Source organism: Myotis yumanensis, unplaced genomic scaffold, assembly GCF_028538775.1.
Source record: "Myotis yumanensis isolate MYYU_CA2020_CCGP unplaced genomic scaffold, mMyoYum1.0.hap1 SCAF_3, whole genome shotgun sequence".
NCBI lineage: Eukaryota > Metazoa > Chordata > Mammalia > Chiroptera > Vespertilionidae > Myotis > Myotis yumanensis.
This window is the reverse complement of record NW_027223754.1, coordinates 119322044-119342553: the sequence shown is the minus strand read 5'-3', so window position 1 is coordinate 119342553 and position 20510 is coordinate 119322044. Positions and strand designations below refer to the sequence as shown.

Sequence of the window (20510 nt, the reverse complement as noted above, 5' to 3'; positions counted from 1 at the left end):
TAAATTCTGTGTGGAAAAAATAGGAAGTATGCAAAAAGCATGTGTGCTGAATACCAAAGTGCCACATTTATCTCCAGTAAAACACTTCCATGCTTGAATTGCAGGCTGAATTAGTGTTTTTACTTTTATTTTCATTGAACATGCTTTTGACTTGAAAGAACGATGGACAAACTATGGTTATTCAGACAGGTATTTGACAGACGTTTTTTTCAAAAATAACCATGTACTTGCTAGTTCCAGGAAAACAAGGGGCAATTATTGTTGTCAATGGTAATTTTTGAGCCTTCAAGTGAGAATTATAAGTTTAGAAAACATATATCCATGGCCATGAATGAGCTTGACAGCTTCTCGGTACTTAAAAGTCTTTTCCGATGAAGTCAGTGGGCACTGGAAAGTCTGTGATGAAGAATTTGCTCTTTAAACCGTGGGAGAAAGGTAAACATTTGTCACTCTGGTATATGCATCACAGAATGTACCTTTTTTTTTTTTTTAAATTTTCAATAAGCCTTTAACATTTCTTTTGTAAAGGCGTGAATCTTTGAGGCTTGGGGCCTTTGGGCAAGATCTACCTTCTAATCATTTCAGGGAGCATCAGTACTCCCTCGCTGTCTCCCTAGCAGTTGGTCCAATGCCTTGTGCTGAATGAAAACTTAGTAAATGCTTATCCTATTGAATGAAACCATGAATTAGTTGAATTTTTTACTCATTAAATGTCGGCATTTTAAAAAATCTCATGATTTATAGAAATTCAAGTTGGGATAAAAGAACATACAATAGCACCCTGGCTGGTGTGGCTGGATGCTTAGAGTGTCCTCTCGCATGCTAGGAAGGATCAAGAATTCACTACCCATTAAGGGCACATCCTGGGTTGCAGGTTCAATCCCCTGCCCAGTCAGGGCTCTTGCAGGAACCAACCATTTGATGTGTCTCTCCCACATTAATTTTCTCTCTCTCTCCCTCTCTCTGAAAAGTAAATTTAAAAAGTGTCCTCGGGTGAGGATTAACAACAACAACAATACAAGAACAGACAATAGCAGGTCTTGATCTTTTGAGTTCACATTCTAAGAAAGATAGGAAAGAATGGGAAGTTTTTTTAAAAAAACTTTCGATATTGTAGCCCTAGCTGGTTTGCCTCAGTGGATAGAGCATCAGCCTGTGGACTGAAGGGTCCCAGGTTCGATTCTGGTCAAGGGCACATGCCTGGGTAGTGGGCTTGATCCCCAGTAGGGGACGTGCAGGAGGCAACCAATCAATGACTCTCTCTCATCATTGATGTTTCTATCTCTTTCCCTCTCCATTCCTCTCTGAAATCAATAAAGACATATTTAAACACACATACACCTTTTCATATTGTAAAGAGAAAGCCTTGAAGATTAAAAATCACACATAGAAAAAATGCATAGCTTTGTTCTCTTTTTAACCATTTCCCCCCCAAATTCTTAAAGTTCTAAATTTCTAGGATGAAGACAGACTTCTGTCTACTTTCTACTTGAATAATCCATGTTTGTAAAATCAGGTCATCATCACTTATTCAAATATACTACATTGTAGGCCCTTATCAGTAAAAGACCATTTAAAATAGGCAAATCCTCTCTTAATCCTTATAACTTCAGCTTCCATTGACTTCCACAGTGCTGGCATAATTCTACTGTGTTTCCAGAAGCCTTCTCATGATACTTTGAATAAATATTGGTAACTTTGGGTTTTATGATTATTTTATAATTGTCATTATGAGATAAAAATTGCTGCTAACACTTGGTATTATAAAGTTGTATATCAAAATTTAAAACAAGTTTGTAGTATGATAAAGAAAATATATGCCCGGGTCTGGGATTTTTATACCACTGCAAAGACCAAGATAAAATTCACCATATAATCAATCAAGGTAATTGTAAGAACAAGGATGTTTATAGCCACATATGAATATTTGTATAAAAATATAAGCTGACTTTATGGCATAATAATCTAAAAACATAAATACACAGTCTACTCTATTAGTACTCTTTTCATTACTGTGTTTCGCATTTGTCCTAGATTAGAATGTGTTGGAGTGCAGGGGGGAGAGGAGCTTCCTGTAAGCCCCCTAAGAGTTTGTGATTCTAAAATGACCTGTGCTGCCTGTATGAATTGCCCTTTTTGCTAGGAATTTCACACTAACGACAGACAAAAGTGAAGAATTAATGCCCTCTTCCTCTCAGTGGAGGAAAACAGCTTGAATCTGTGTGTTATCAGTTGTTTTCAATGCAGGGTTCATTTCTTTTTTAAGCAGCAGAGCACAGTGGAAAGGTCACCCCCTGGGAAGCGAAACAAGTTAACCTCTTTTTATCTATGTGACTTTCAAGGGATGACCTCACCTGCAACATGGGGATCATAATATCTGCCCTACCAATTTCACAGGGTAAATGAGATCAAGTGAGAAAATGTACCTGAAAAATAATTTGCAATCTGTTAAATGTTCTGCAAATGAAAAAAGCTATTCTTTTTTAAAGAATATCATTATTTCTAACAAGAAGTCCAGAAGGGACCCTTCGTGCGCAATTACTTAGCCAAAGTTCAAATCATCTCAACAAAGTTCTGTATAAATGACAAGGAACACATTCATTCCCAAAGCAGTTCATTGTCAATATTTTTATAAGATAGAAGATGTGAGCTAACACATATTCATCAGAAACTTCACAATCAGAGGGAGAAATAATATAGGATATAGAGCTCTGTGTTTCTTAAGATTGCAAAGGGGTTAAGATTTGTAATAATCATCAGAGAGACTTGGAGCAAATCGAGAAGGGGCAGATGTGGGGGAGGAAGAGGCCTATTGAGTGAGCCTTCACTAGACACTATGAAAAGGGTCAGAACTTTTCAATCTAGGTCCAGCAGCTGCCTGGGCTAAACCTCTGTTAATCTGACCAGGAGAGGGCCTGGATGATCAGAGCTCTTTGGAGTAGGGATGTCATCCGTGCACATTCTCTTTTCTCTCTCTTTACCTTTCTCTGCCAGCCCCATAACATCTCTTCATTTGACTGTCATTGGCAGGGGTCAGGTGGGCCTCGAGGATCTCTATAATAACAACATCTTTTTAGTTGCTTCCCAATGCCCCAAACATGCTAAGACACGAGGAAGTGCCTTAATGTCACAGTAAACTTAAAATGCAAATACTTGGCTGTGGTCACTAATATCAGCGCCTGGTTACTAAAGAGGGAGAGCAGGGTGGGGAAAGGTGAGTTGAGACAGCAGGAGACAATCTTCCTAGTTTATGAGTGCACTGTGGAAGGAACAGTGGAAGTTGTGCAGTCGGTGTCCGCCATATCTCTGAAAACAAGGCAGCTCTGTGTCACGTAGATGAGGAAGTTGTTATTTAATATGGCTGATTGCATATAAAAGAGTTTTTGTCCTGGGGCCAAGCAGAGGTTTGGGGTTGTTAGTAGATTGCCCCTTAGATCAGGGAATCTGTTGCCCCTTACATCAGTGAGAGGTGTGCGGAGCTGGCTGGTTCACGGTAGGAGCACTAAGGTCATATAGGGATGGCTTTATGATTATTGTTTTGAAGTCACTTCACTTCTCTGTAGAATAAAGGGACTGAATTAGAAGGGTGCTTCCCAATTTCAAATTTTGTGGCAATCTGTTGAACCATCTCTATTCAGGTCAAATGCAGCTCTCTTGACAAACACGTAGATCAGCCCAGAAAGAATAATGAACAATCTGTTTAATGTGCATTAAAATGAGGTCAAGGTAGCAGTCCCTTAAGGACATTTTAATATTATATCAAAACTGAGGGTTGAATAGTTTGATTAAGAGAAAGGATTTTTTGTCCTTTTTTTCATTTGTTGAGTTCTTTCATTGTCAGAGCAAAGCACTCACTTTGGGAGGACAAATGTCTATTTTTGCCACCCTTTAGGTGGCCTTCTGCTAGGGATGATCAGCTCTCTGCAGATTTTTAATTCAGGTGAAATGCATATTTCAAATCATCTAGGATATTTTAAGTGGCAATCTATAGAAAAGCAGTCTGAAAAAGTGTCAGAGACTCCTGGGTGGAATACTTTGAATAATTTTCTAATTGCTTATTATTGTTACAACTTACCATGACAACTCTTTACTTTGTGATTGATTTTTATCCTTTTTTTAAAAAATATATTTTATTGATTTTTTACAGAGAGGAAGAGAGAGGGATAGAGAGTTAGAAACATCGATGAGAGAGAAACATCGATCAGCTGCCTCCTGCACATCTCCTACTGGGGATGTGCCCGCAACCCAGGTACATGCCCTTGACCGGAATCGAACCTGGGACCCTTGAGTCCGCAGGCCGACGCTCTATCCACTGAGCCAAACCGGCTTCGGCTGATTTTTACCCTTTTAATCTGATTTATGAAGCCCTGACCCAGTAGCTCAGTTGGTTAGAGCGTCATCCTCATATGCCAAGGTTGCAGGTTCAATCCACAGTCAGGGCACAAACAAGAATCAACCCATTAATGCAAAAATAAATGGAAAAAATCTCTCTCTCTCTCTCTCTCTCTCTCTCTCTCTCTCTCTTTCTCTCTCATTGTAAATTAGTAAAAAGAATTTAAACTGATATATGAAGCCCCAGAGGAAAATGAACTGTAAAATACTGTGCTGAACTAAACTTCAGTCCAAGGTGTGATTTGGCTTGGTCAGGAGGTAGGACTCCATGGGCAAGAGTCCTGAAGGAAGATACAGAATCTGCTGTCATAATGCTAAGATTTGACATTTCCCAACCTAGTCCCCAAGTCTATCATAAGTAGGCTCTATTGTACTGGCAAACGACAGACCACAGGCCAAATCAGGACCTCTTCTGATTTGTAAATGAAGTTTATGAGGGCACAGTCACACTTATTATGTATGGTCTATGGTTGCTTTCACCCTACAACAGCAGAGTTGAGTAGCTGCAACAGAAACCAGATGACCTGCAAAACCTAAAATGTTTAGTATCTTGTTCTTTACAGGAAAAGTTTGCTGACCCCCAGTCTATATTATTTAAACAAGTCAATAAATAATTTATATTGGGGACCTTCTACATGCTCAGTAGGCACCCAGCTTGTGCACATGGTAAGCACACAATAGATTGGAAAGGGGACAAAGTCTGAAGCTTACTTTGTAGTCTTGGGAATTAAAAATCTTGTTGAGGAGACAAAGTTTAGCAGGCATGAAAATATGATGAACAATAAAAGATAAATATAAAATCAAAAGTTAAACTGTGATGTATTGACAAGTACCAGAATTTGGAGAATGTGAAGGAGGATCAGTGGGTCCTCTAGCAGTTGGTGAAGGCAATCTATCTATCTATCTATCTATCTATCTATCTATCTATCTACCTACCTACCTATATAAAAGCCTAATATGCAAATTGTCCCCCTGGGAGTTTGACCAGGAGACTGGGAGTTCAATTGCTCACTATGATGTGCACTGACCACCAGGGGGCGGCATGGAACAAAGGAAGGCCAGCAGTTAGACGGCCCCAATTGACCCTGATTGCCAGCCAGGCCTAGGGACCCTACCCATGCAGGAATTTCATGCACTGGGCCTCTAGCATTTAATATAATAAAGTTCCAGGACTCGCTAAGAGCTTGGACACTCTCTTGAGATCCTCTGTAAATGGATTTGACCTGTATTTCTACTCTAGTATCATTTAAGTCCCTTATATTTTTGGCCTATGGCTTAGGAGATACCTTAATGACCAGAAATGTTTCTGAGTAACTTTAGATAACTGATTTTTCTGGGACATGGGATTCCTTTAATATCCCTAAACTACAGGGAATTGAATCTAGCCAGAGTTACATAATGTCTTCCTTTTTTGGAGACAATATAGTATGCTAGAGGCCCATGAGTGGGGATATGAGTGGGGTCCCCAGGGAAGTGGGGGTGGGGCTGGGCAGTGGGATGCCCTTGCTGGCCTGGGATCCGGATCCATCCCACTGACATTTGTGCTGGTTGTCAGGAGCCAAGTGGTGGCCACTTTTATATTGTTTCTTCCTTGCGGAGCATCTAGGGAGGGGAAGAGGCCGCGGTGCCTGAGGCCAACTTCCAGGAGGCCAGCAGCACTGTCAGGATCATGCCGGTGGTGCTGGTCCATTGGTGCCTGTCCCGTTCTCGGAGAGTGAACCCAAGGGACTACTGAGGGAGTGAGTGGCTGCCATTGGGCTGGTGGGCCTCTGGGACGGGTTGGCCAGCTGAGCAGCACTCCCACTGTGGGAGTGCACTGACCACAAGGGGGCAGCTCCTGCATTGAGGGTCTGCCCCCTGGTGGTCAGTGCATGTCTTAGCGACCAGTTGTTCTGGTCATTCCAGTCGTTCGGTCGTTTGGTTGTTCGGTCGATCGGTCACTTAGGCTTTTATATATATAGATGATTAAGACTGTGAGCTTTGGAGTCAAGGAGACACAGGTCTAAATCTTGGCCCCATCTCCTCCCAACTGTGTAACCTTGGGGTGGGGGAGAGTTCTGTAAAACTCAGTTTATCTACAAAATAGGGACAATGATACTGTCTACCTCTTGGGGTTGTTGTGAGAACTAAACAATGTGATGCATGTGCAGTGCTTAGAATGTAAAGTGCTTGGTACAAAAATAGGGCTCCCTGAATGTTTAGTCATTGACCGCTGCTCTTGAGAACAGCATGATCTGTGTCCTGGACAGGAGAGTTACACTTACTTCCAGAACAAAAGTGAGTACTTTGTAGTTTATAAAGGCACTCATATGCAATGCTAAGTACAAAATTATGGCTCCCCATTATTTGGTGGTGATCCTTAATTTTTCACATTGTCCCCATTGCCAAGCCCCTAACTGATTTGTGTTATGTCCTTGAGCACCTTGGAATGGGGAGCAAAATATTTAAAAATGCAATTACAGACCTACACAGGAATGTAACATTTTCAGGGTCTGCACCGACTGTCTCCAGAGGTCAGGCAGGTTGGCAGTGGGACCAGCCCTGTGGATTGCCACGCAATATCCCTAGGTTTTCACCCATTTCTGTGGTTATAGAGGAAGTCATGTAGAAACCATACCAATTTTCCTTATCTGTAACAAGGGGATAATAACATTGATTTTTGTGACTATTGCGAGTATTGCTGAAAGAGCTTTTTGAAACAAACACTTTAAATGGTTTGATGTAATCATAAGACCTGAGGCTTTAAAACCACCAGCATCTGAGCGTCCAGAGAGGCTCTGCTTCCTCTGTGTTCGAAGCCGCTGATAATGTTGCTTTTGTTTTCTGTGTGGTAACGTGAAGGTGAAAGGGCAGGTGTTTTCTACATTTCCTGCTGAAAACAGGGCTTTGACCTTTATTGCTGTTATGAGACTCCTAGGAGCAATGACTGTGACTCCAGCCAGCCCTGCTCAGGTCGGCACAGGGCTGCTGCCTCTGGTGGCTTTTATATCAATATATTTTTAAGCAACTGCAAACACTGAAGCCATAGTTTGGCTTTGTAATTAAGAATTATTAAGTGTAAGAATTATATGGGCTTTATAAGAAAACAGGAAACTGTTGGAAAAGCAAACACCTTTATTTAACTCAAAGAAGCCATGTGCAGCCTAGACCAGGGGTGTCTTGCCTTACACAGAGCAGCTCATGTCTCACTACTTCTCTGGGAAGTAGGTAGCAAGTGTTGCCGTGTTCACTTGTCAGATAAACATTTAATCATTTGTTCACTCAGTGAATATGTATGAAGCTCTTAAGAACAGACAGGCGCTAGGAGCTGAGGACACTGCAGTGAACAAGACAGGCATGCCATGCCCACCTGCGGCTGACAGTCTAACTGGAGAAATGGACACAGAAACAGGGATTTCAGCAGTGGGGTTGGTGCTATGTGAAAAGTTTGGGATGCTATTGAGCACATGGCAGAGACACAAGAGAGGCGTTAGTTTCTTTAAATGAGTAGCCAAATATAATAAAAATAAAGGCACAGTATATCCCACATTTGTGCCTAGACCAGGGTGGAATGGCCCTAAGAGTTAGAGACTTGGCCCTGATCATTTTTAGACCAAAAGACTTCTCTTGGGTGGTTTGAACTTTTGGTCTTAGAGAGGAGCTAGAGACTTGTCCCTCGGCATCATCCTAAAGCCACTTTGATCCCCATTGACCTTGGAGCATAGCGGGCTAAGACAGACCCCCGCCCCCCCCCCCCCCCCCCCCGAAGGGCAATCCTTTCCTCCTTGGGAACTACCAGGTCTTGGCCCAGGTATTTACCTACATGACTAATATGTCCTTGAACCACCAGTAGGTTCTACCAGCTCAGCTCTCTCTTATCCTGCTCATTGGGGTTCCCTTCCTAAAAGGACAGGCTGGGCTTTCTATATTTTCACACCTGTCACTAAGGCAAGCAGAGGAAACCATGTCAGTCTATGACAGGGTTAGTTACCAGTCAGTGGACTCGTCTGTGCCCTCTGTCCCTTTCCCTGGGACTGAAAGAGCAGGTAGGTGTACTCACTAGTGAGACCCTCTTCACGGTGTTGGGAGTGGAGATGGGGCAGGGATGCATTCCTCAAGATTCAAACTCAAATTATCACCAGGATAATTGGTTTCAGCCACCTTAGTGGAAGAAAACGAAGCTAGAGAAGTGGCTTTTGTGAGGACACATCAGCTGAGAGTAGAAAGAGCCTGAAGTGGGAGCCGTCGACCCTGGATGCATATTACAAGGGCTGGGAAGTGTTCAAGAAGCACCAATGACCAGAGTTAGTCAGACTCTGAGGATGGGCCCTGGTAAGTCTCCTCAAAGTGATTCAAACTGCAGCCAGGATGGGGGACAGGCAGCCTCTGTGCCAAAGACAAGCTTACTGGGCTTGAATCTGGCTCAGCTAGTGTGGGGACTTGGGCAATGTAATTATCCTGTGTAAACCTTAATTTTCATTTCTATGAAATTAGGTTACTAATGATATCTACATTGTAGGAGTGTTGCTGAGTATTAAATAAGAGAATAAAGTTAAGCACCTGAAACATATCAAGCATTTCATAGAAACAATTATGGAGATTGTTTTTGGTAATGGCACAAAAGGACTGAACTTTGGGTCTCCCGGTTTCTAGGCAATGCTCTTCCCACCATGATCACTTTTAAGGTCTACGGTGATCAGTTCAGTAGAAAAATGTGATGCTTTGTCCTTTAAAGTGATTCCCTTTGTAAAAAAAAGAAAGAAAGGAATGACCTTGTTTCTTTAATAAGAAAAACGATTTCTTATTTTTAAGGCCTCTTAAACTTCACTCTAGTTCAGTGTCCTGTTTGATATACTTCATTTATTTATTTGTTCATTCATTTGTTATTTTACTTGACAAACATTTGCTGGATGCCTATTAGGTGCCAAGTACTACTAAATACCTATATACTAGTGGTCCGGTGCACAGATTCATGCACATTGAAAGGACATTGGGAGCCTGTGCTTGCGTGCCCAGGGAGTTTCCACAACCCGTGAGCCGCTGGGAAGTTGCATGGGGAGTCTGTCTTCCTCCCTGCAGCTTCCTGAGAAAATATTTCCAAATGTCCCTTCTGCGGCTAGGGTTGTGCCTTGCCAGCCAGGAGGTCCCTAGTGGACACCTTGGGCCATGCTGAACGCTTTCCACTGGTTGGAGCCAGATAAGAGATGCTTTGAGGTGAACAATACAAAGTTGGGGATCTTGGAGGGCCGGGGGTGCTCTCTCGCCCACGCCCCCACCCTTCAGATCCATCTCTCTGACTTTTACCCCGATTTTCAGTCGCCACCTTGTGGCCACTATTATATTGCTGTCTTCCTCTGTAGCTCTGGGGCAATCGGTAAGGGATGAGATTTGATCTCGATGCCTGAGGCAGAGTTCCAGGAGCCCTGTTCAATAGCATTCAGGGCGGTGATATCAGGCTTGTCCCCATTACTCTGAGTGTCCGTGATTCATTCGTTCCCCGGAGATTGTACCTGTAGGCTTATGGGGTATGTGCCTTACAGCAAGTTCTGGCTAAGCGGTGGGAGTCCTTGAGGCTGGATACCAGCACCACCATCAGCGCTGACCTTGCCAGCCGTGAGCCCAGCATTGCGGGGCAGCGGCAGCAAGTGTGGAGCATCATGGGGAGCTGGCGGCGGAGGCAGAAGAGCGTTGGGGGGTGGTGGTGGCGTGGAGTTTTGTGGGGGGTGGCTGTGAGCATGGGGCAGTGGAGGCAGAGGAACATTGTGGGGCAGGGGTGACGGAGGTGGAGGAGTGTCCTGGGGCGGTGGTGGCAAGTGCAGAGCGTAGCGGAGAGGTGGGGGGTGGCTGTGAGCTTGGGGTGGCAGGGGCAGAGGAGCATTGCAGGGTGGGGGCTACCAAAGCAGAGAAGCATCGTGGGGCGGTGGCATGGAGTGTTGCGGGTTGGAGGACTGGCCCTGATCGCAGCTTGGCATAGGGACCCTAACTGCAAACGATTTCATGCGCTGGGCCTCTAGTATAGATATAAAACCCTCAACGACCAGTTGACTGTTTGACCAGTCAACCATTTGACTGGTCACTATGATGCGCACTGACCACCAGGGGGCAGATGCTCAACTCAGGAGCTGCCCCCTGGTGGTCACTGTGCTTCCATAGTGGGAGTGCCACTCAGGTGACGGCCACCAGATGCCGGGCTCATGGCTGGCAAGCACAGCTGCAGCTGCACAAGCCTTTCCTGCCCCCGCGGCAGTGCTACCGAGTGGTGGCGGCAGCAGGTGCGGAGGGGCCAGGATGAGTGGGAGCGGCGCGGTGCCCGGCCATCCCTTGGCAGTCCGACATCCCCTGAGGGGTCCCGGATTGCAAGAGGGCACAGGGCAGGCTGAGGGATGTGCACCGGGCCTGTAGTTATCAATATAACAGAAATATTAAATACAAAGATCTGGAAACAGCCTAAGTGCCCATCAGTAGATGAATGGATTAGAAAACTGTGGTACATCTACACGATGGAATACTATGCTGCTGTAAGAAAGAAGGAGCTCTTACAATTTGCAACGGCATGGATGGAGCTGGAGAGCATTATGCTAAGTGAAATAAGCCAGTCAATGAAGGAAAAATACCACATGATCTCACTCATTCATGGATAATAGAGACCATTATAAACTTTTGAACAATAATCGTTACAGAGGCAGAGCTGCCTCACACAGATTGTCAAACTGCAGCGGGAAGGCCGGGGAGGGTTGGGGGGCAGGAGGGAGCGGGGTAAGAGATCAACTGAAGGACTTGTATGCATGCATATGAGCATAACCGATGAACATAAGACACTGGGGGGTAGGGGAAGCCGGGGTATTGTCAAGGGTGGGGAAAAAAAAGGACACATATATAATACCCTTTGTAATGCTTTAAGCAATAAAAAAAATAAAAAAAAAATAAATAAATATTAAAAAAAAAAATATATATATAACAGAAATATTAAATACAGACCCTGACTTCCAGGACCTTAAAGTTGAATACAGGAGATACACTAAAACAAATTATTGTAGCATGTATTTATGATAATAGGTTTGGGGAAAAAAGTTCTAAGAACAGTTTCTAGTCCTCCACACAATCTGAGTAACCAAAATACCATTATATATTTGACTAGAGGCCTGGTGCACAACATTCATGCACAGGTTGGGTCCCTAGGCCTGGCCGGTGACCAGGGCTGATCAGGTTCCCCACCACCCCGCTCCCCCGCCTTCTCCTTCCCTCACAGCCTGCGTCTGCTGCCACCCACCCTCGGTTCCCCATCCCAGCCCAGGGCCCAGCCCCGATTGGGCGATCAGAACCTGCTGGCCAGGGGGAAGGGCCAACCGACACCATGGTGGGTGGGTGGCAGGCCGATTGGGGGAGGGATAAAAGGAGGGATCTGGGAGGTTGGCTGCTGGCCCCAAGGAGGGAGCTGGCCCTCAGCCCCCCTGGGAAAGGGGCCGTGTCTGCCACTACCCACCCCCGGTTTCCTGTCCCAGCGCAGGGGCCTGGCCCCAAACGGGCGATCAGGGCCTGCCTGCCAGGGGGAGGAATCAGGAGGTTGGCTGGCAGGCCCCATCGGCGATCGGGGCTTGGGGGCTGGGGGCAACTCCTGCATTGAGTGTCTTCCCCCTGGTGGTCAGTGCACATCATAGCGACTGGTCGGTCCGTCATAATGGTTGCTTAGGCTTTTATATAGAGAGATATTGCCTAAGGTTCCAGATGCAGGCTTCACCCAAAGAACTGACTGGATTGATGTGGCTGTGACCTTGGCATCAGGATTTTTGGAAGCTCCCAGGTGATTTTAATGTACATCAACAGTGGGAACCAGTGATTTAGAAGTTCCTGCTCATTAAGGATGTAACTCTGGAAAGAGAAACTGGAGCTAGCTGCTTAGGAGGCTTCTGGGACCTGGCTTGGATTTGGAATTTATTCTCTGGGCAATGGTGTCCAACTGAAGATTTGTAAAGAAAGAAGTGGAATCTAAGTTTCAGAAAGATAATTCTGGCTACAATGTAGGAAATGGGTAGGGCTGCAGACAGGGTAACCTGTGGTTGGCAAACTGCGGCTTGCAAGCCACATGCGGCTCTTTGGCCCCTTGAGTGTGGCTCTTCCTATGCCTTAGGACTACCCTAATTAAGTTAATAACAATGTACCTACCTATATAGTTTAAGTTTAAAAAATTTGGCTCTCAAAAGAAATTTCAATAGTTGTACTATTGATATTTGGCTCTGTTGACTAATGAGTTTGCCGACCACTGCATTAGGGGGAAGAGACGATATCAAGGGCCTGAATTAGACTGGGATGGTGGGACTCTGATGCTGGGTGTGGTCAGAAACCTGGGTCCACAGGGGCAGAGATAAGAAGTAAGGAAACTAAAGTGTTTTGCTTCTGCTGAGTTTCAGTTTTGAGGTTTAATTGTTGCCTTTCTGGGAAATATTTAAAGAATTCAGTTGATACTTAATAGGTTGGTCTTTAAGAAAGGGAAGTTCCTTAAAAAACTCTCAAGCATTTATGGATTTGAGAATGATACAGAGGTGAGTTGTCACCTTAAAAGAAAAAAAGGACACATTTGTAATTACCCAGATAATTTTGGCAAAGTAAATCATTAAGCTTCTAAATAGTTTTTTTTTTTTTTCTTAGGGATAGAAGAGAGAAGGGGTGGTCTGGCCACTTACATTGATCCAATTCCCTGAATAATTGCCAAATATCTGCTTAATGTTGTGATCTGATGATAGGGTTTGTTGGTTTGAGGGTGATGCCTTATTTAATGCTTCTACTAATCAAAACGTATTTTTACCATTGTTGGGTCTTTGGAGCTAATTTGAGTCTGGTAGGGAGATGATTGGATTCATCTGCCTTGTGCTCCATCAAATTTAGTTGTCAGATGGGTCCCAATGCCAGACTTATCATCTCAGTGAGGAGGTAGAAGAAGGCAGGAAGAGCCTGGTTGGAGGCACATGTCCTGGTTGGAAGGCAGAGCACAGCAAATTAGAAAAACCATGGGTTGCCTTCCACACTGACATAACACAATATTAATGTCTTTTCCAAAGTGAGGCTGTGAATTTTTTACAATCCTAAAATATAAAAACCATTTTTACCTCAAGGGTCATACAAAAATAAGCTCCTGGCTAGAGTTTGAAGACCTCTGGTCTAAACAATTAAAACAACACACCAACGGCTGATGTGTAGTGTAGCATTTGCTGATTTCCTTGCTGTAAATACTCTTATTATGACTTGGTTTCAAAGAGCAACATGTCTATTTCATGTCGGGAAGGTGGGGTTGAGAAGAGACCATAGTAATACACGATGTACTGTGTAGAGTATTTCCACTGTATAGATGCTATACACCAGTGGTTCCCAACATGGGGCACACACCTCACAGGGGGGCAATTTGATTTTTAAGGAAGGCAATTCGAGAATGAGTTATTAACAGTGATTTTTTTTTTGCATTTCTTATGGTTCTAGGGGCCTCATATGCAGTATAAAAAATATATATATTGTGATATATTTATGCATTTCAGTTATCTATTATATGTTTCAATACTTTATTTGTTATTTTTTCATATCACTTCATATTAATATTATTATTTTATTTTTTGACAATTTCTTAGTGATTTCTTCCTCAGTACTTCAACTGTCCTTTCGTTCTTTTATTTTTTTCTTTCATGGATGCCATGTTCTTTGGAAGCTTGTTTAGACCAAGTTAATGGCCTTTTAGGCTTCTTCAATGTGATAGGAGTTCATTTTTTTAATAATAAGTATTATATGTCACAGGGGAGGCATAAGGATTTTAGAAATGCTTAGGTGGGGCATGGCCAAAAAAAGGTTGGGAACCACGGCTATAGACCTAATAACTCCGAGAACAAAGGTGCTCAAATGTAGTAAAATAGTTAGGAAGTGGTGGATTTTGAGTATTTCTTCCCTTTTGTTTTTAATGTAATTTATTTAATTGAAAGTTTACATAATTTAATTTTAACACTAGCTGATATTTAACAATTGGCTCACATAATTTCTGAAAATTTAACCATCTTCTCTCATAAGCTGGTACAAGCTGGCTCCAGTATACACCACCACTAGGAGAAGGGACATTAGAATGTTGAGAGGCAGTGGGGTAAAAGTGAAGCAGCGAGGAAAGATGAAGCTCATGGCTGTGGACACAGAGATGTAGGCAAGTATGGGCATTGCACAGATGGTAGTGACGTTACAGAACTAATTTGGTCCCTCTATCTTAATAAGCATGATTCAACCAATTTTATTGGGAAGAAAACTCAGTTCAGTTTGACCCAAATGTGGCATGGACAGAGAATTTGACTTAATATATAGTAAACCTGATTTTAAAAACTCAATATACTCAAATTTACATGTAAAACAATCATGGTAAAACAAAAGACAGAGCTTTTCCCTTACCATAATGTTGTTCCCCCCCGCCCCCACCTAATTTAGCTCTCTGACAAACATGCAAATATACTGAAACCAGCTAATGCAATGGTCCCAAGTCCCTAATTTAAAAAATATTTAACCCTCCCTCAAACATTACTCAATGAGGGAGTAAAATTTACTGCATTGACAGATGGGATTTCTGAAGGATGCTACTGAAGGGAAATACTGGGTGAGGCTTGAGTCACTGCTTCAGCTCTAAACTAGGTGTCTGTAAGTGCCCTGGAATGGTTCAGCATGCATGGCTTGGCAGGAAAGAAGGAGGAAAGAGAGAAGCAGAGGTGGAGGTGCATGAGGATGGGAAATGGAATTGGGATGGCCTCTAATGCAACATGTTATTTTTGTGAGAGATACTCCGGGACTCCTCTGGGGATGTCGGAGGGTCAGTTTCAGCCTGATCCCTCAGGCCAGGCCAAGGGACCCCACTGGTGCAAGATAGGGAAGGAGCATGGGAGGTTGGCCAGCTGGGGATGGACCACGTGAAGGCTCCAGGGCATGTCCGGCCCGTCTAGCTCAGTCCCAATCAGCCAGACCCCAGCAGCAAGCTAACCTACAGGTGGGAGAGTCTGCCCCCTGGTGGTCAGTGCACATCATAGTGAGCAGTTGAGCATATTATGCTTTGATTGGTTGAATGGACAACCAGATGACCAGACACTTAGTATATTAGGCTTTTATTATATAGGACTAGAGGCCCGGTGCACAAAAATTTGTGAACTCGGGGGGGGGGGGGGTCCCTCAACCCAGCCTGTGCCCTCTCGCAGTCTGGGACCCCTCAGGGGATGACCACCTGCTGGCTTAGGCCCGCTCCCCAGGGGATTGGGCCTAAGATGGCAATCAGACATCCCTCTGGCAGCCTGGCAGCCCTCGGGGGATGTCCACTTGCCAGCGGGGAGCAGGCCTAAACTGCAGTCGGACATCCTTAGTGCTGCTGAAGAGGCAGAAGAGGCTCCCGCCACCACTGCTGTGCTGGCAGCCATCAGCCTGGCTTGTGGCTGAGCAGAGCTCCTCCCATGTGAGAGCTCACTGACCACCAGGGGGCAGCTCCTGCATTGAGCATCTGCCCCCTGGTGGTCAGTGTGTGTCATAGTGACCAGTCATTCCCAGTCCTTCTGCTGTTAGGGTCAGTTTGCATATTACCCTTTTACTATATAGGATAGAGGCCTGGTGCACGGGTTGGGGCCGGCTGGTTTGCCCTGAAGGGTGTCCCAGATCAGGGTGGGGGTCCCGCTTTGGTGCCTGGCCAGCCTGGATGAGGGGATGATGGCTGTTTGCAGCTGGCCACACCTCCTTCAGGGTAGGGGTCCCCACTGGGGTGCCTGGTCAGTCTGGGTGAGGGGCTGAGGGCCATTTTCAGGCTGGCAGGTGACTGAAGTTCCCAACCTCTCCTTTTTTTCTTTTTTTTTTTTTTATTCTGGGATTTATTTACCTTCTATGGCTGTCACTGGAACTGAGAGCCGGCTTTAGCTCTGAGGCTCGGCTCCAACTCTGAGACCTCGGCTGCTGAAAGCAGGTACCTGGGTTTGTTTGGCTTCTATAATTGAAACACTGTTGCAGCTCCAGCTCTGAGGCCTGGCTGGCTGAAAGCAGGTTTCTGGGGTTTGTTTAGCTTCTATAATTGCAACATTGTTTCTTAGAGTGCAGCTCAGAGGCCGGCAGCAGCAGGCGGGTAACCTTGGCTTCCTCCATCACTGGAGCAAGCAAGCCTCCTGTTCACTTCAGCTGCCTGGCTGCCGGCCACCATTTTGGTTGGCAGTTAATTTGCATATCGCTCTGATTTGCCAATGGGAAGCGTGTTGGAGGTACGGTTAATTACCATGTTTGTCTATTATTAGATAGGATGTGTGTGTGTGTGTGTGTGTGTGTGTATAAAACTTTTTTTTTATTTTCACTTTCCCCCCACAGGGGATTAAATTTTTATTTAATTTATTGGGTTGACATTGGTTAATAAAATTATATAAGTTTCATGTGTATAATTCTATAATATATCATCTGTATATTGTATTGTGTGTTCACCACCCAAAGTTTAGTCTCCTTCCATCGCCATTTATCCCCCTTTACCCTTTTCTACCTCCCCCACAAGACTTTCCCTCTGGTAATCACCATACTGTTATGTCTGGCTATGAGTTTTTTTGTTTATTTAATCCCTTCACCCTTTTCACTTAGTCACCCCTAACCCCCTCCCCTCTAACAGCTGTCAGTCTGTTTTCTGTGTCTATGAGTCTGTTTCTATTTTGTTTGTTAGTTTATTTTGTTCATTATATTCCACATATAAGTGAAATTATATGGTATTTGTCTTTCTCTTACTGACTTATTTCACTTAGCATAATACTTTCCAGGTTCATTCATGCTGTTGCAAAAGGTAAGATTTCCTTTTTTTTTTTTTACAACTGAATAGTATTCCATGGTGTAAATGTACCATAGCTTTTTTTATCTACTCATCTACTGATGGGTACTTGGGCTGTTTCCAAATCTTGGCTATTATAAATAAAGCTGCAATGAACATAGGGGTGCATATATTCTTTCAAATCACTGCTTCTGGGTTTTCAGATATATTCCCAGAAGTGGAAGCACTGGGTCATAAGGCAGTACCATTTTTAATATTTTGAGGAAACTCCATACTGTTTTCCACAGTAGCTGTACCAATCTGCATTCCTACCAACAGTGCAAGAAGATTCCCTTTTCTCCACATCCTCACCAACACCTATTTATTAATTTATTGATGATAGCCATTCTGACAGCTGTGAGGTGACATTGCATTATGGGTTTAATTTGAGTTTCTCTGATGATTAGTGTTAGTGAGCATTTTTTCATATGTCTATTGGTCATCTATATGTGTCCTCTTTGGAGAAGTGTTTATTCAGGGCCTTTTGTGGTTTCATATAAATTTTTGAAATAGTTATTCTAGTTCTGTGAAATAAGCCATTGGTATTTTAATAAGCATTGAATCCATAGACTGCTTTGTGTAGGGTGGATATATTTTTTAAAATATGTTTTTATTGATTTTAGAGAGAAGGGAAGGGAGAGGGACAGAGAGATAGAAACATGGATGAGAGAGAAACATCAATTGGCTGCCTCCTGCACGCCTCCTACTGGGGATCGCACCAGCAACCTGGGCATGTGCCTTGACTGGGAATGGAAAGGGTTATCTCTTGGTTCATGGGTTGATGCTGAACCACTCTGGCCAGGCAGTGTGGACATTTTAATGATGTTAATTCTTCCTATTTATGAACACGGTATATGGTTTCACTTATTTGTATCCTTAAATTTTTTTTTCTTCAGTGTCATATAATTTTACATCTTTGCTTCAGTTTACTCAAGTTATTTTTTATGCATTTATAAATGGAATTGTTTTCTTAGTTGCTCTTTCTGACAGTTCATTATTGGTATACTAGAGGCCCGGTGCACAAAAATTTGTGCACTCGGGGGGCCAGGGGGGTCCCCCAGCCTGGCCTGTGCCCTCTCGCAGTCTGGGACCCCTCGGGAGATAACAACCTGCTGGCTTAGGCCTGCTCCCGGGTGGCAGAGGGCATGCCCAATCCCTAGGTGCAGCCCCTGGTCAGGATCAGAGCAGGGCTGATTGGGGAGTTGGGGCGCCACCCCCTGTCATGCACAGAGCAGGGCGGATCGGGAGGTTGCGATGACACCCTCAGTCATGCTCAGGGTAGGGCCAATTGGGGGGTTGGGGCACCGCCCCCTGTCACACTCAAGGCAGGGTCGATGGGGAGGTTGCGGCGCCACCCCGTCACACACAGAGCAGGGCCGATCAGGGGGTTGGGGCGTTGCCCCCTGTCACTCACAGAGCAGGGCTGATCAGGGGGTTGGGGCGCTGCCCCCTGTTACTCACAGAGCAGGGCCCATCAGGAGGGTTGGGGCTCCGTACCCTGTCACACACAGAGCAGGGTCAATCAGGGGTTTGGGGAGCTCCCCCCTGTCACGCACAGAGCAGGGCCCATCAGGGGGTTGAGGAGCTCCACCCTGTCATGCACAGAGTAGGGCCGATAGGGGAGTTGGGGCACCGCCCCTTGTCACACACAGAGCAGGGCGGATCAGGGGGTTGGGGAGCTGCACCTTGTCACACTCAGGGCAGGGCCAATGGGGAGGTTATGGTTCTACCCCGTTACACACAGAGCAAGGCCCATGGAGGGGGGTTGGGGCGCCGCCCTCTATCACCCAAAGAGCAGGACCGATCGGGGGTTTGGGTGCTGCCACTGTCACACTCAGGGCAGGGCCGATGGAGAGGTTATGGCTCTACTCTGTCACACACAGAGCATGGCCCATTGGGGGGGGGGAGAGTTGGGGCGCCACACCCTGTCACACACAGAGCTGCAGGGCGATCATGGGGATTGGGGAGCTCCCCCCTATCAGGCACAGAGCAGGGCTGATCATGGGGTTGGGATGCCTTCCCTTGTCACAAACAGAGCAGGGCAGATAGGGAGGTTATGGCCCCGCCCCCTGTCACACACAGAGCCGCAGGGCGATCAGGGGGTTTGGGCGCTGCCCCCTGTCACGCTGATCCCGGTGCCGGGAGGCTTCGCGGCTCCGCTGATCCCGGTGCTGGGAGGCATATTACCCTTTTACTATATAGAATAGAGGCCTGGTGCACGGGTCGGGGCAAGCTGGTTTGCCCTGAAGGGTGTCCTGGATCAGGGTGGGGGTCCCCACTGGGGTGCCTGGCCAGTCTGGGTGAGGGGCTGAGGGCTGTTTTCAGGCTGGTGGGTTGACTGAAGCTCCCAACCGCTCCTTTTTTTCTTTTTCTTTTTTATTCAGGGCCAGCTTTAGCTCTGAGGCCTCGGCTGCTGAAAGGCGGATTCTGGCCTTTGTTTTTCCTTCTGTATTTGATACAATGTTGCGGTCCGGCTGGCTGAAGCCTGGCTGACTAACACAGGTTTCTGGGGTTTTGTTTAGCTTCTATATTTGCAACATAGTTGCTTAGAGTTGCAGCTGAGAGGCTGGCAAGTGAGGCGGGGAACGTTGGAGTCCGCAGTCACTGGAGCAAGCAAGCCTCCCTGTTTGCTTCAGTGCATGGCTGCCGGCCGCCATCTTGGCTGACAGTTAATTTGCATAAGGATATGCTGATTAGCCAATGGGAAGGGTAGCGGTTGTACGCTAATTACCATGTTTCTCTTTTATTAGTGTAGATAAAATGCAACTGATTTCTGGATATATGTTTTGTAACCTGCTACTTTTCTGAATTCATTTATCAGTTCTAGTAGTTTTTTGGTGGAATGTTTAGGACTCTTTATATACAGTATTGGGTCATCTGCAAACAATGACAGTTTTACTTCTAATTTGGATGCCTTTTATTTTCTTGCTGTTGTTGTCTGATAGCTCTGGCTAGAACTTCTAGTTCTATGTTGAATAATAAGGGTGAAAGCAGACACCCTTGTCTTGTTCCTAATCTTAAGGGAAATGCTTTTAGGTTTTTCCCATTGAGTATGATATTCCCTGTGGAATTTGTGGGTTTGTCATATATGGCCTTTATCATGTTGAGGTATGTCCCCTCTATTCCCACTTTGCTGAGAGTTTTTATCATAAATGTGTGCTGGATTTTATAAAATACCCTTTCTGCATCTATTGGTATGCTCATGTGATTTTTATCCTTCATTTTGTTTATGTGGTATATCATGTGCATTGATTTGCGGCTATTGTACCAACTTGCATCCCTAGAATAAAAGCCACTTGATCATGGTGTATGA

The 20510-nt window shown here is 44.9% G+C and overlaps 1 protein-coding gene across 1 annotated transcript in view; it reads left to right on the top strand.

The window, feature by feature from the left end:
* Positions 1–20510, top strand: part of CACNA1C (calcium voltage-gated channel subunit alpha1 C) — a 691490-nt gene that overhangs the window by 29304 nt on the left and 641676 nt on the right. The gene's annotated exons all lie outside the window — the stretch shown is intronic.